We start from the raw sequence: 17691 nt of genomic DNA on the forward strand, positions 1-17691 counted from the left end.
CAACTCATACTTATTAGGTTGAATATTATCAAAACAGTCAAAATATAACAAGTGCTGGTCAAGATTTGGAAGAAAGAGACTCTTGTACACTATTGATGGGAATTCAAAATGGTATAGCAGTTATGGAAACAATATGAAGTTTCCTCAAGAAATTAAAAATAGAACTACCTATAATCTAACAATCTCATTTCTGAGTATATGTCTAAAGAAAATAAAAAGTATCTCAAAAAGATATCTGTATTCACATGTTCATTGCAGTATAATTCATAGTAGCTAATGTATGGAAATAACTTAAATGTTTGAACCTGGAGTACATATATTAATTGAAATAAGCCAAGAATATAAAGACAAATACTACATGATCTCCCTTGTATGTGGAATCTAATTAAGTTGAACTCATGGAAGTAGAAAGTAGAATGGTTATTGCTAGGGCCTGGGAAAAGGGAAAATGGGGCCATTTTGGTTAACGGCTACAAAATTTTTAGTCATGCAAGATTTATGTCTTGTAAATCTATAATTTATGGCAATGTGAATGTTATAACAACACTATGTTTTGTACTTGACATTTGCAAAAAGGGTGGACATTAAATGTTCTATATGTTAAATATGTGAAATGTTGGATATGTTAGTTTGATTGTTATAATTATTTTATAATGTATGGATATATCAAAACATCAAGTTCTATAACTTAAATATAAACCATTTTTGCTTGTTAATTATACCTCAATGGAGATGGAAAAAAATTTTAAAGGAACAGAATATTGTATTTTTTGTGTTCATAAAATCTCCACTTTTTTCTGTGTTTTATTTGTGAACAATAATAAATAGATGAAAATAAACAATCCCTATATATATGCAAAAGTAGTGATCCTAGATAATCACTAGATAGCCACAGTGGTTACAAGTGAGAACATTATTTATTTGGGAGCATGCTTATAATGGTTGTTTCTATATAATTGCCCTAACCATAATGATTGCTATCAATGAAAATGTTAAATAAGAATATATTGAATTTTCCTAGAAGTTGACAATTAAATCATTGAATATATATCAACAGATATATTGATAGACAGTATTTTATTAAGTGGACTTGTAAATACACTAAAGAGTATTTACAATTCTATCTACTCCCAACAACACTAAAAATCTCCAAAGTTGTCAATACTATTAATTTTTGTATTCTCTTTTCTCCTCATCCCTTGAGTCTATTATAATCAAGCTTTTGACCCTGAAATACAAATGAATCATTTTTGTTTAGGTCATTAAAAACTTCTACTTCTCAAGTTTCTGAGCTCTATCTATTTTTTTCTCCATCTCGAAAATCATTCTTCACTTGACTTTAGTGTAGCACACACTTCAGATCTCCATGCTAACTCATAGCTGTTACATCTTATTTCTCTTTGTTGGGTATTGTAGCTTTTTGTGGCTGTTACATGCTGCAAGAAGTCAGGGTTCAATTACATGTGCCTCTTTTATTATCTGTGTATGTCAGCTTCCTAGGTGATCTCATTTATAGGCTTTATTATGGCTCTAATATGTGTTCTGAGTCTAAACTTAGACTAAGAACTGCATATTGGATGTCGAATAGACATCTCAAACATTATATGTTTAAACTCATACATTTGCTCTTTCTACTAATCTGTGTCTATCTGATTATTCTCATTTCAGTATTTGCAATTGGGAATTGAAACATATGTTTATTTAATAATTGATATTTAATACTAATATCACACAGTGTTCTCTCTCTCTCTCTGTCTCTCTTTCCCTCTGTGAAAATTGAAAATGAAAAGAATATATAAGAAACAAAAGATTGTCAGGAAAAGAGTAATATTAATACTATTACAAATGATCATTTTGATGGAATTAATTCAGGGAATTTATGTCAGAAAAATAATTCCTTCAACCTTAAACCTTTTGATGATGATGATGATAATGATGATGACAATGATGGTAATACCCAAAGAGAAGTAAACAGATAAAAATCACATCTATTGAATGCCTAATGTAAGGCAGACATTCTTTCATGTATGTGCTGGATGAGTTTATAGAATTCTGGAAGCAGCTAAATAAAAAAGGCAGACACAAGAACACAATATGTTTCTTTACACCCTTTAGACTATCCTAAAATACTAAGAATGAGCTACAATTGACAAACAAAATACAATATATAGGAAATATCAAATCAAGTATTTTGCACTGCGACATTATATTTGGATCAAAGAAGTAGAGATTTCTTTTTCAGAGAAATACTATTTCTTACCACAGCCTTAGTTAAGTTTTTATCTTCTAGATAACATGATTTGTACTCCCCTTTTCTAAAAGCAGAAAATGCAACAGTTTTTAAAGGATACTTTTCACTTATCATTCTTATTCCAAGTAACCTAGTTATAATTAATCATTCAATAAATTCCCCATATGTAGAGAGTTCATGAAAAACCTTGCTGATAAAAGGTCTGAATATTATGAAAGGATTAATAGTCCCATAGAATCTTTGCAGTGAGGAGATCACAAGGATCATCAGTTAGTCTGAAAGCACATATACAACATATATGTGGATATGAATTTTGCACAATAGCTTATTCAGAGACTATGGCTAAACTGCTCTTACTCAATTACTAAAACAGCAACCCCACTATATACTGTATCCTTGGAAATAAAGATTGATACTTTATGTCTATAAAACATTTGAGTGCTCAATCCATGTTTATATGTTAAGCAGCCAGTACACATTCAATTCTTAATTAAGACAGCTGTGTACAATGCATAAAACACATAAGTGGCTTGTAAGTACTCTGAGCCACTGCTTCCAACAGTGTATTTAATGGTATTATACAGTGATTTTCACAGGAGTCTAAAATAGACATTCTGTTATCCACTTAAGGACATAATTTTTGCTGTGGAAAAAAACAGTAAAATAATACATAATTTATGGAAATGGGCAAGTCATAGACACTAGAGAGAATACCAGAAAGAAGAATGACTCAGTTAGCCAGAACTCTAGACAAAGCAAAGAAATATATCAAGTCTCGATTTAACTAATGACAACGTCTCCAGCACTTTATAGGATATATGTATGAGGTTACAAAAAAGTAGTTAATTATTATGAAGAACCTGCATAAAGGAAATTGCAAGCAGGTTTTTGAAGAAATTGAAACAAATATTGGGCAGTATCTTTGCAGACTTTAAAGCAAAAGAATGTAATATTCAGAAAAAGATAGCAGAAGTTAGAAAAAGAGGAACAAAGAAAAGACATATTTTCTTTGTTCTTTCAATGAAAATGAATTATGCAAGTATAATAGAAAGAAAGATCTGTAATTGTAAAACAAAATCTCAATCAATAGTATTTCCAGAAATGTACATGCATATGGTAATACTGTAAATTGCAGATTTCCTATTATATATTTGGAAAAAAATGATTATGTTTTATATTAAGATAAAATAATAAAATAATCTTTAGTATTGATGTTTTACATAGGTGAAGTTGGTTACCTTTATATCTTCTGATATTGATGATATTAACATTTTACATAATAATAGCCAAACTATCAAAACTAAGAAACTACAGATTTTTTTTCCAATTTCCTAGTGCTTAAACCTGAGTCCATTTTAGGACTGCATATTGAATTTTCTAGTCATGATTTTTTATCTCCTCTAATGAATGGCAATTCTTTAAACTGTTCTTGTGTTTCATGATCTTAAAACTTTTGAAGAGTCTTGGTCAAGTTCCTTGTACATGTTACCAAGTTTGGGTTTTTCTTAATGTCTATTTTGATATAGTCCATGGAACTTCTCAGAGGAAAATATCTAAAAGTTAATGAGTCCATCTTAACACATTGTAGCAGGGAGCCTATGGCATTGATATTAACACAATACCAGTGGCAGTAACCTTTTTCTAAAAAATATTTTTTAAATTCAGCATATTACAGGGTTACAAATGTTTAGGTTACATATATTGCCCTTGCCCACCTGAGTTGGAGCTTCAAGCGTGTCCATCCCCCACAGTGTGCACCACGCCCATTAGGTGTCTATATACCCATCTCCTTCACCCTTTTCCCATCTGCCCAACATCCAATGAATGTTATCAATATATGTGCACCTAAGTGTCGATCAGTTAATACCAATCTCTAATCATCAAGGAAATTCAAATTTAAACCACAATGAGATATCACTTATCTCCAGTGAGAATGGCATTTATCAAAAAGTCCCAAAACAATGAATGCTGGTGTGGATGCAGAGAGATAGGAACACTAATATACTGCTGGTCAGACTGCAAACTAGTACAACCTCTATGAAAAGCCATAAGAGATACCTCAAAGAGACACAAGTAGAGCTACCATTTGATCCGGCAATCCCATACCTAGGCATCTACCCAAAAGAACAAAAGACCTTCTATAAAAAAGACATCTGCACTCAAATGTTTATGGCAGCACAATTCACAATTGCAAAGATGTGGAAACAACCCAAATGCCCATCAATACATTAGTGGATTAGGAAAATGCGGTATATGTATACTATGTAGTTCTACTCAGCCATAAAAAACAATGGTAAGGTGATATCACATCTCTTGTATTATCCTGGATAGAGCTGTAACTCATTCTACTAAGTAAAATATCCTAATGACATTAATCTTGATACTGCATTTAAAGTGGTATCTGCCAAGTGCTTCAAAGTAAAGTCACTATTTCTTCTTTTCATATTCAACAAATATTTTAGAGCGGACACATTGGAGCTGTGAAATTATACTATTTATAAAACTTCCTAATTTTAGCATTCATCTGTTTATCTTGCCTGCAGAAATTATTATTGTGTTGTTCTAATGGTTATTCATATTTTGCTCATTCATTCTACTTTTATTAATTGGAATTTTTCTGTAAAAAGTTGTCTTTTTTCTTTGTTTATTTATTTAAATATTTATTTATATTAGTAGAAAATCATCAGTGGGATATAATCTAAACTCTAATGTTGCACAAATGTTTTTAGTTATGGACATTAAGAGACACACATATATATTTCTGAATCTATGTGTTTTTAATAATTATTCTAATTAAAAATCAGAACCTACAGGTCTGATGTAAGTATGTAGTGGTAGGTAAATTTGTTTTTTCTTTGCATTTTTCTAATAACTAATGATGCCACACTTTTTATATATTTAATGTACTACATATATATATATATAGCACATTATATGTATACATATATATGTATATATATTATATATATGTATATACATATATATGTATAATTTGATAAAATTTTGGTATAGACTTTTGTCCATTGCTAAATTTTTAAGATTAATGAATGTTTTGGTTTAGGAAATTTTTATATACTCTGTGTGCACATTCTTTATCAGATGTGATTTATGAATATGTTTCTCTTAATGCATACCTTGTCTTTATATTTTTATATTCTTTACCAGTTTATTTTATAGAACAATATTTGTCAATATTGATACAGTTTGATCTGTCAATTGATTTCTTCTACGGCTCATGTTAAGGTGTAACATTTAAAAAATCTTTGACAAACCCAGTGTAACACAAATGCTTGTCTAAATTTTGTTCTGAATATGTTATGTCTACACCATTTACATTTAGTTTTAGCACCCATTGAAATTAACTTGTATATAATGTGAGTTATGTTGGGAGGTTCATTTTTTAAAATTTCACAAGGACATCAAATGTTATAAGCAATATGAAAATGGTGAAAAGGCGATCATTTTTCCATTGATTTGCATTGGTAACTTAGTCAAATACCAATTGTATATATTTGCATAGGTCTTTCTTGATGTTCTATAATCTATTCTATTGACTGATGTGTCTATGCTTTTGCCATTCCCATGATGTCTTGATTACTGTAGCATTATAGTGAGTCTAAAACTTAGCTACTGAGAGTTTTCCCATTTTGTTCTATTGTGAAATATTTTCTAGTTTCTTCCTGTTTCCATGTACATTTTAGTATTAGCTTGTCAATATCTACCAAAAAGCTTTCTGGGATTTTGACTGGGATTGCATGAATCCACAGATCAAATTGGAGAACGTTAACATCTTACCAATACTGAGTTTTATAATAATTGTACACAGCATATTTCTCCATTTATTTAAATCTTCCTTGATCTAATATTTTGTATTATTCAGTATAATCAATATTTTATATTATTCAGCATATAAGTCTTGCAGATAGATTTTTTTGTTTGTTTAATTTGAGTGAGTTTTTTGACATGCTATGTGGATTTGTCGTTTTTGTTTGTATTTTCACTTAAGCTTGAAATCTCAGTGTTTCCCACTGAATGAGGTTCTCATACAATGAATGTGTACTGGCCTTGATTTGCAATTAGGGAAAGAGCATGTCATAGCAAGAATTAGTCAGAATGGATAATGAATTTTCAAAATTGGTCTAATATATACTGCCACCACTTTTGTCCTGATCTTAAACAAGAGGCAGCAAAAAGGGATGATCTTTCCTTTCCTGGGAATGATTGGAAGATTGATTCAATCTTCCAACTGTCTTACTAAATTGTAGAAGAGATGGAGCTAGTAGAATGAGATAATGTGTATATCTATTTTCAAACACTCAGCCATACCACATGCCTGGAGAGAAGGGAGGGTAGAAGGTCCATTAAATATCTTGATATTTCAGTCCATTGTTGAGCGACTTTTATGATAACAGGAACAGCATTTGCATGCTACTAGTATTCTAGAAAACAGAAAAACAGCATAGGTTAGTTTCAAGGACCCAATGGTGTGGAGGAAGTAAGCTGAAGGTAATCTGAGAAAACTTCAACAATGGCAAGGCATCATAGATATCCCAAAAATAGTCACACAAAGCTGAAACAGTCAATCCGTCAGTAGCAGGTGAGGACAATTCCTTGTATAATGTGGTCTCTGCCGTCACAAGTTAAATAGGCCCACTTCTGGCAGTTGATATGCAATGGCAGCCTTTGCATCATAAACATACAGTCCTTTACTTTCTGCACAGGCTTTGATAGTGAGTTTCATGATGATGAATAGCAGCAGTCTACTTGGTACAGGCTCAATCAGCAGCTTGATTTCATTTTCATCAGACAATGGGCTCTTAGTTTGAGTATGTACAAGTGTGACCTGGATAGTTTTTTGAGCAGCAACTGTGGTTGTGACCTTTAAGTTTGTAGACCCTAAGAAGCATGATTTTATTATGATAATCTCTATAATTTTCTAAGTTGCAGAACAAACAAATAAGCTGTTAGTAACCACTTAAAAGTTCTTAAGAACATAACAAGTTTCATAAAGACTAGTATTATCTAGAGCATTAATGGTCTTGAGACTGGACAGTGATTGAATTGACCATTTCCATTTTTATAATGGTTCTGCAAAACTGGTAGTGAGGTTGAATAGGTACAGTAGTGCAGTGTACATCATCGGGTTTACATTTAGCTGAGACATCTGTGAATCAGGTCCAGGAATTTCAGGGAATCTTTATGACCTGAGTGTCCCATTAAGCCAGCAGTTATGTATCTGGGGCAGAGTGGAAGATGAAGTTTCTTATAAAGCAATAACTGCCACTTTTCACTTAAAGCTTGTGCCCTACTTTCTGTGTTATTAAATCTACCACTTGCATTTTACAAGCAAATTTTTTTAGGCCAACTTCCTTGTTAGTCATAGAGTCTGGGATGACAAATCCCAAAATGTAAATATAAAACCTGAAAGTCTTAATGCCTCCATTCAGTCTTGAGAAGAGACAAGAGCCTAGAGAAAACTAATAGATGCCTCAAAAAAAAAAAAAAAAAAAAAAAAAAGCCAGTAAACCTGAGAATGAAACTAAACCCTTCTTTTACCATATATAAAACCAAATCAAAATATATCAAATACTTAAATCTAAGACCAGAAACTATTAAACTACAAAAAGAAAATATTAGGGAAATTCTTCTGGACATTGGTCTTGGCAAGAACTTCTTGAGTAATATCCCCAAAGCACAAGCGATCAAAACAAATTGGACAAATTGGACAAATGCAATCACATCAAGCTAAAAAGCTTCTGCTCAGTAATGGAAGCAATCAACAAAGGGAAGAGACAACCGACAGAATGGGAGAAAATATTTGCAAAGAACCTATCTGACAAAGTATTAATAACTAGAATATATAAGAAGTTCCAACAACTCAATAAGAAAAAAATAAAATAATCTGATTTAAAAATTGGTAAATGATCTGAATAAACATTTCTCAAAAAAAATCCTATAAATGGACAACAAGTACATGAAAAAATGTTCAACATTATTAGTCATCAGGGAAATACAAATCAAAACTACAATGAGATACCATCTCACTCCAGTCATAATAGCTTTTATCAAAAAGACAGGCATTATGAATGCTAGTGAGGATGTGAAGAAAGAGTAACACTTGTATGCTGTTAATGAGAATGCAAATTAGTGCAAGCACTATGAAGAACAGTATGTAGGTTCCTCAAAAAACCAAAAATAGAACTATAATATGACCCAGGATATCCACTGCTGGTTATCTACCCAAAGGAATTCAACATACCAAAAAGATATGTGTATTCCCATATTTATTGCAACATTATTCAAAATAGCTAAGATTTGGAATAAACCAAATCAACATATAAATCGGTAAAGAAATTCTGATATATATAAACAATGAATTATTGTATGGCCACAAAAAAAGAATGAAATCTTGCCATTTGCAACAACATGGATGAAACTGGAGAACATTATGTTAAGTGAAATAATGCAAGCACAGAGAGACAAATCTTGTACATTCTCACTCATATGTAGGAGCTAAATATTAAAAACAATTGATTTTTTTGAGACAAAGAGTAAAATAATGGTTACCAGAGGCCAGGATGGGTAGTGGGGGGAGGGAGATAAAGTGAGGAGGATTAATGGGTGCAAAATATAGTTAGATACTTAGATAGAATGTACAATATTCAATAGCACAACAAAGTAACTATAATTAGCAATAAGTTAGGATATACTTTTAAATAACTAAAAGAGTGGAACTGGAATGTCCCTAACACAAAGAAATGATAAAATGCGTGAGGTGATGAATACCACAATTACCCTTATTTTACCATTGCACATTATATGCCTGTATCAAAACATCACATATACCCTATAAACATGTACTACTATTATGTATCCAAAATAATTAAAATTTAAAAAAGAAAAACACTCAAAGAAGACGAGGAAAAAAGTAAATCTGCTAGCCATGTTAAGGAGGCAAGGAGTACAAAATTCCATAGGGAAGCTCTAGGCTGCTTCTTTTTCTTAGGAGCTTTAGTCAACAAAATCATCAGTCATAGAGATGTGTGCTGTTATCAGAGGATAACCGATGAATCTAATAATGTCATATAACTTCTTTTTCATTAAAGATCAAAGAGATAGCAGTTTTTCCTTGATTGGTGTAAGCAGTAAGAGTTGAGACTTTACTAGAGTAGTCTAAAAAAACCTCTGCTTGTAGATTAGAAACAGACCTTACAATTTTATCGGGAATTATCAATCACTCCTGCTGAAGGAGTTCTGCTAAGACTAGTCATGACAGTTGGCAGTGAGGATTCTGACTTGTCAAATACAGAACACTATATGGTGAAAACTTTGGACTATGGGTATAGACATTCATGCTAAAACATTACTTACACACTGGCAAAAAATGGCAGGGATGTTTGTCACACTAGTATGTCTCTACCTACATCTCTTCCTCTACTGGGACATTTCCCTCTGGCACTTTTGGGATAGGGATGTTCAAACTTACAACACAGCAATTCCTACTATTAATATATATTGACAGGTAGAAACAAGAAAATTTGTATCTTGAGTTGGTCCACAGGGTCCCACCTACAAAACCATGGTATTTTCTGTCACTTATTGTGACAGAAACTACGGCCACAACCCAATCATTTGAATCTGTGGCTATTTCTGCCCACAAGATGGTGTTGGATGGTAACTTTGATGCTTGTATCTAAAAGGGCCATAAAAGTCTTGTACCTCCCCTACCCCAGTTTCCCAGCATAGTCAGTCAAATGCAAGGGTCTTCAGTCTTCACTGGGACTGGGAGACCTCTTCTTCACCCCTAACTATGTTTTCCTTTAAAGCGACTGCAGTCAGGATAGAGGGAGGGAGAGATCACAGGGCATGGAGGGAGACATGCCCTGCAGTAGTGAGCAAAGCGCAATTACTTTCATTTTCAAGCAGTGTGGCAGCTGCTCACAGTTCCCCCAAACTGATTTTTAACTGGATGTACCTAAAGTTCTACACCAACTTGGAGCATTTCCTCCCTCAGCAGGGGCAGCCATATTGCCTTCATGGTGGTCTTGCTGCCTCTGTGACATCTTTCTTTGCTACCTCATGATAACATTCCTTCTTCAAGGAATGCCCAAGGGCATCATGAACAAAACCCAAACTATATTAGGACAAATTGCTTCAATCATCCCTACTACCAATCAGCTTCTAAACATTCATTAACAGATTTGTCCTCTTCTGTGGCAGCCCTATTCCCCATCACCCAGCATTCAATATCCCATCCCGGTGAATCTTCGTAAATGCCTTAACTGGCCTGCGTGTAGCCCTTGTACTACAGAAACCACGTCTGGGGGAAACTACTTTTCCCCCAGAAACCACGTCTCTGTCAGCATCCCAAACTTATCATCACAAACTGTCAACATCAGTGATGGGTTCAAGATTTTGCCCTATTCTCAAGCTAACATTAGACCATCCCTGTTTCATGGTTGATGGAAAAAAATAAGACTCCTGTGGAAGAGGCAAACAACATTATCACTCAGAGCACAGCAGGTAGTGTGCTCTTCACCTCACAGTGGTTCCTCTTGATCCCCACTTCCTATAGAGATGATGTGGAGGTAAGCCTGGATGGATGCTGCATGATTGTTGAGGAACCCCAAACTTCAGTAACCCCTATCCTTTATAAGGGATTGGAAGCCACAATTTTTGCCCTAAAAGAAGACATTTGCTTACACTAGATATTAAGCAAATATGACCTCTGCCTTGGAGCCACTAGTTCTAACCTCCAATGCAATGTAATACAATCTCTAACCTCCAAAGCGATGAACACTGAAAACATCAATACCATCAGTCCCTCTGTTGATGAGACTTGAAGAAATGTGAGAAACCAAAGGAGCATTACCTTCAAACAAGAGTCTTCTCACACAAGTACACACACTTCTCAAAGTAACACATTAAGATATACAGCAAGGGTATATAGTAAAGATCTGATCATTCAGACCTATTAATATTATGTGAAAACTCTACCAGACCATGCATGTTTCAGAGATTTCACTGTGATTGGCCAAGATTTCATTCAGCCAGGGCATCATGGCTCAACATTTTTTTTTTTTTTTGCCTAATTATGCTTTTCTCTTTTCAGATTTGACCCTAATAAATACATATTACCACAATCCCTGTTCAACGTGTGTGTACTTCTAAAGATCTCATCCTATGGCAGGCAAATGTTTCCGTTCTCACCCATGCCGTATGTTGCTACTAAAGGATTTTGAGTGTTCTTTTCTGGTTAAGTCTATTATCACTCTATTTTCCACTTTCCATTTTTCAGAATTCTAGAATATCATTTATTTCTTATTTTCCTCTCCAGGTAATTTGCTCTTGGATTATACTATATTTTACAATCTTTGTTAGCACTCTTAGAAATTTATTTTTAATTATTATGGGTACATAATAGTTTACATATTTGTGGGGAACATGTGATGTTTTTCTGTTACTCTTAGTTTGAAGAGACAGGGAGATAGCACATACAGCTAACTGCCATGTTTATTTATTTAATTTTTTTGAATAGTCAAGTTTTTATTTCAGTGTGAACCATAGATATCTCCTTTATTTTTCAACAGTTATTAATATAATGGTATTTTTTTAAGTTTCAACTTACTCTGTTCAGTCTTATTTATTGTACAGTAATTCTAAATTCAGTTAAAATTAAAATTTGGGTTCAGCAAAAATGAGATAGATGTCAAAGAATGATACATACACAAAGAGCCCTTCTGTCCTTGTCTTTCTTTAACCCTTTTCTTCTCTCCAGTTGTCTCTTAACTGCTATGTTTAACTGGGTATGCTGACTTAAATTTAATGTGATTTTTCAGTCTTCTTAACTTTCTATAAAACTTTCTATTTCTATTTTCTAGCTTCTGTTTTTCACATAAAATAAGCTTTCTCAAAATAGGTCAGAAGTAAAATGAGTAAATAACATTTGTCATTTTCAATAATAAATCTTTCAAGGTTATTTTTCCCTCACATTTTGTGAGTCTCCTTCATGTATACTATAAAATAACTGGGTTTTATACTTATTTTGTTCTGTGTTGCCTCTTTGTACTATGAGATTCAGGTTCCTGGGGTAATTCTTATCATTAAGAACAAGTCTGCATTCAGGGGAATCTGGGTTTTCTGCACCTTCCTGCAGCTGCTACTGCTGCCTAAGACATCCTGCTTTAAGACTTACTCAAGATGCAAGTACAGCAAACACCACTAAACTGAAACTCAGCACAACCACAGAAATGCAACAAAATTGTTTTACCAATTGGATTTTCCTTCAAAATGGATATACTTTAATTTTATTTTCTGGCTTTACATTTCAAAATATATGTTAATATATAAATATTCTCAGAATTTTGATGCTAAAAACTATTTATAAATAACATTTAAATCAACCCAAAATATATTATTTTAAAATAATTTTAATTTATTTGTAGCTTTAAACTTTTATATACTTTTAATTCTAAACTGTGGTTTCTACTTACAGTATATTTTCAGATATATACTGATTGATACATATGATGATATATCAGTAAAAATTAAAACTGTGAGCAGTTAGGGGATTAAAATGCTTGCACGAATATCTTAAATTCTCTCGGTAGTCTCCCCATGGGAATCTTTCTGTGTTTATTTATTTATTTTAATGTCTCAGGAATCCTGTACTTGTTGACAATAAATTATTTTCAACTTTCTACTGCAAGCTTATTTTTGGCAATAAAAAATAATAAATTAATATAAGTAGCATCACCTTTATATTGGCATAATTTACAGTTATAATTCTATTTGATTCTTGAATATACTCTTTGGCATGGATGGAAACTATGCTCTCAGCTTTAATCTATATGCAACAATTTTTTTTTAACTATGCTTTTGCTTACTGCTTTGTGGTAAATGAAGTTTTGGTTGTTCTATTGTCTGCAGTACAAGAGGGTTTCTTAACCATATTAATATAAAACAAGAAATAATGCTTACTGAGGTATTTTAGTTTGGACCATAAAGCAGCAATCTTTAAACATTCCTGACACAGGAGTTAAAAAGCAAACAATCAAAAAGTTGCCAGCAAAGCAAAATTACCAAGAACAAGGATATCTGGCTCATTATCTGATTCATTCTCATTTGTTTCCAAGACTTATAATCAAAATATGTGGTCATAAATTATGTACCGATTAACTGTAATTTTATTGGCAACAGTTTAAATATTAATAAATAATAAATTATTTTTTATTTTAAATATAAATTTATAAATCTTCCAAATTTAATTTGCCACAAAAAATTCTCACACCATTTTATTTATGAAATAAATAAATATGTATGAGATAGTAAATAGTGCAAAAGCTTATTTTACCTGTATCTATTAACTTAAATTCTAAGTAGGTCACTCTGCCAGAGTGTAGTAAAATTACCATGTTCTTCATAGAACAATGATGGATTTTGAAAGTCAAGTAGTGAATTACAGTCTCGGAAGAATTCTAAAGAGAGAATCTTGCACAAATAATCATCAACATTTAGGTTCAATGTGAAAGTCTAAAAAAAGAACAAATGTCAGAATGATGGGTAAGCTCCCTAGACACCTACACAATTCCTATTTTTAGTCATTCTAAAAGATAAAAGCTTGCTAAGATTAGGTTTCTTTTTCAGGCAATTTTCTTCCCCTGATTTAGCTAGATATTCTAGATCCTTTTAAAATATATTTTAGGATTTTGTTCTTAGTGTAGTTTCCTTTGTAATGTAAATTGTGACTTCTCATACAGAATAAATTTGTTAATTAATAATCAGAAAGATTTTGCTAGGAAATATTTGGCTACTGTATATCATTTTGTTTATTTTTTTTTTAGATCTCTTCATCTTGGTTTTTATTATGGCATATATTCTTTTCCATTGCTATTAACATAATTGGAGTACAAATAAAAGGAAACAAAGAATAAACCAAGCCCTTGATAAATTATCCAGATTCCTATTAGAAGGAAATTCTGACAATGTTTGAATTTCTCATCTATCCTTCCAAAATCTGGCAACAACACACAAGGAAGTAAGGAGATAAACTCTTGAATTAAAAAAGAAGACATAGTAAGAATTGAATTCAAGTGTCTCTGGAAAATCCAGATAACATACGAACCTAGGGATGAAGTTGTGTAGCAATGTTTAATCTCTGCAGACAGAAGCATTGTTTTTGAGCTCACACCAGAGGAATATTTGCTCATTTACATTCTCTTCAGCCCACTCTTGAAAACAGTGAGTAAATCTTCTTCATAGGTCAAGGGCATACTCATTTTTTTTTTTATTGTTCCATAGTTTGCACTGAAACGCCTTCATTTTTTATGATGTTCCTAAACTGTAGTTCTCCATATCTTTCTTTACAGGTTGGATTTTTCTTCATTGTAAATATTTTCTCCTCCTTCCTTCTTTTCTTACCCATTGCTCTGCCTGTCACAGAGCTTTCCTGTTTTCTTTGTGCTGCCACTGTCCTTCTATATTTTTTCCTTGCTGGTGAAAGAAAGCAATGCATGATATCTTGTATCAATATGTAATAAGATTACTGAGATAAATGAATAGAAAATATTACAAAGAATCAGAAAAAGAGAGAAGCAAATTTGAAGAGAAGCAATTAAAATTTCTAGGAATTAACTATAAATACCAGATAGCAAAGACTCCGTGATTATACCAAACAAAAGATTAGTGATAGTGGTGGAAAAAATTAATGAAGTTAAACTCATATCTTTAAGATACATGTAGGAAAGAATGAGAAGATATGACATATCTGATAGTAGTTTAAAAGTGAATGAATTGATAGAATGGGAGAAGAATGGTTTAGAGATATTGGACCTAGCAATATGGATAATTCATTAGATTTAAGAAGCATATCAAGTTCCATATGTATACCTAGATTGATCTAGACCATAAAAATGTGTCATAATAAATACTGTACATAATATTTTTATAGAAGCAGCCTCTTGGGAATTCTAAAATCTAATCAAAATATATTGGTAGAGGCAATAGAGACATGTGAAGTGCTCTTGTAATCTTTCCCCTAGGCACCAAATATTTTAACAGGTGAATCACCTGACTTACAAAATATATAATATTCCAGCACTAGTTTTCATTCTCTAGTTTTGCATCATTTCTCAAGGAACACAGAACTACAAAAAGAGATATATCGAGAACTCAGTTGTTGATTAATAATGAACTGGAAAAGTATAGATCACTACCACCATGAAATTGGTACAGAAATATATCCTTGTTGACCAAATGATATATTTTAGTGCTCAGTATTCATTGGGCTTTTCAGAACATGTGGTGAAACTATGAAGTCTGATGCATACTATTTAATTTTTCTAATTAAGGGAGACATAATGGAGATAGTTTAGCACCAAGGAAATAGAATTACAAGTACAAATGTCCTTTGTTTGGAAGCTAATTTGAAACTAGAATTAGTTGGCTTCACCAGAGGTTTAAGCTTCCCTATTATTTCTGTATTCTCCCTCAATTGAACTTGCCTATCACTACTTGTTTACTATGGCTATATAATGAATTACATGAAACTCATTAATTTCATGTAGTGAAATTGCAATTAATCTGATCTGATGATTGAACATCAACTAAAATGAGCCAGGGAGAGTAAAAAAAACAAACAAAAACATCTAAATGTTGGCGTGGATGCAGAGAGATAGGAACACTGCTGGTGGGAATGCAAACTAGTACAACCTCTATGGAAAGCAACATGGAGATACCTTAAAGAGATACAAGTAGAACTATCATTTGATCCAGCAATCCCATTACTGGGCATCTACCCAAAGGAACAAAAGACAGTCTATAAAAAACACATCTGAACTAGAATGTTTATAGCAGCACAATTCACAATTGTAAAGATATGGAAACAACTAAAGTGCCCATCAATCTGTGAATGGATTAATAAAATGTGGTATACGTATACCATGGAGTTCCACTCAGCCACAAAAAACAATGGTGATATAGCACTTCTTGTATTATCCTGGATAGAGTTAGAACCCATTCTACTAAATGAAGTATCCCAAGAATGGAAAAACAAGCACCACATGTTCTCACCATCAAATTGATATTAACTGATCAACACATAAGTGCATATACAGTAATAACATTTATTGGGTGTTGGGCAGATGGGAGGGAGGAGGAGAGGATGGGTATATACTGGTACCTACCATCTGGGGGATGGACACGCTTGAAGCTCTGACTCGAGTGAGGCAAGGCAATATACATAACCTAAACATTTGTACCCTTGTAATATGCTGAAATAAAAAAAAATTAAAAATCACCTATTAATTAAGGTTTAATTTATAGGTCTGTTAGGAAGTACACACATGCTATTTGTTAGTTTGTATAAAGCTTATGTCTTGATTACTTAAATCGTTGACAAAAAATGAATAATTGCTCATTATCTTTACAATCAAGAAAATTGAAATAGAAGAATAACTTGTAGCAAGTCAAGCATATTAAATTTGCTTATTAATGTCTAAGAAAAAATATATTTTGAAAAAGAAAGCAAAATTAAGAATAGACATGTAAATTAGTAAATAAATAATGAATTCATTGGTTTTCCTTTCATACAAGTTTTATCATCCTGTGTGTTTTCTGCCTGACTAACAAATGCAATAGAACTGCTGAGAAAGCAAAGTGACAGTTTCAATGATCTTACCTGATTTGACTCTTTTAGCTTTAAGAGTTTTAAACATATACAATATATCTTAAAGATCATAAAAACAGTTCTTAATTTGATTAAGTAGTAATCAATATTTTAACTTCCTAACAACAGATATAACTTTTTAAATTAAATCTTGACAATTTTAATGAATACTTTGAAAAACTGTTCAAGGATCAATTCAGGATCACATTTTTATTAAAGAAATGTTTAATTAACTGACTCTAGGTTACATAGTGAACAATTGACATACACAGGTTAGCATTCCAAGTGATTTTCAAAATCACAACATTAACTCCATCTCATATAGCAAGATAAATTCCTTGAATCTCTCTCTCAGAAATATTTACCAGACATTGGTGACATGCTCAATACAACTGTCTTTATACTTAAATAGTATCTTTCCAAAATTGTCTCTTTTTTTCTTTCTCCATATTTCTCTCTTCCCCTCTCTCTCTCCAAGTATACCATTACTTACTTATTTTTTGTTAATTTGGTTTTTTATTTATTTAACCTGTCTAATATAATGGTCAATGAAAAATTTATTATCTTGATGGAGGCAGAAAAATACCTGGATATGCCTATATTTTCTCTGGCATACTTTAATATCATGTTCTTATCTAAAACATGTCAAATAACTTATTCTTATTTATGTTTAGTAGGCATTTTGTATATTTGTTATATCTTACATTGATCAGTTATTCTGGAGTCTATATGACATTATTTTAAAAGGTGCATATAACATTCTTGTTTAGCTTTC

Source organism: Microcebus murinus, chromosome 13 (assembly GCF_040939455.1).
Source record: "Microcebus murinus isolate Inina chromosome 13, M.murinus_Inina_mat1.0, whole genome shotgun sequence".
Classification (NCBI taxonomy): Eukaryota; Metazoa; Chordata; class Mammalia; order Primates; family Cheirogaleidae; genus Microcebus; species Microcebus murinus.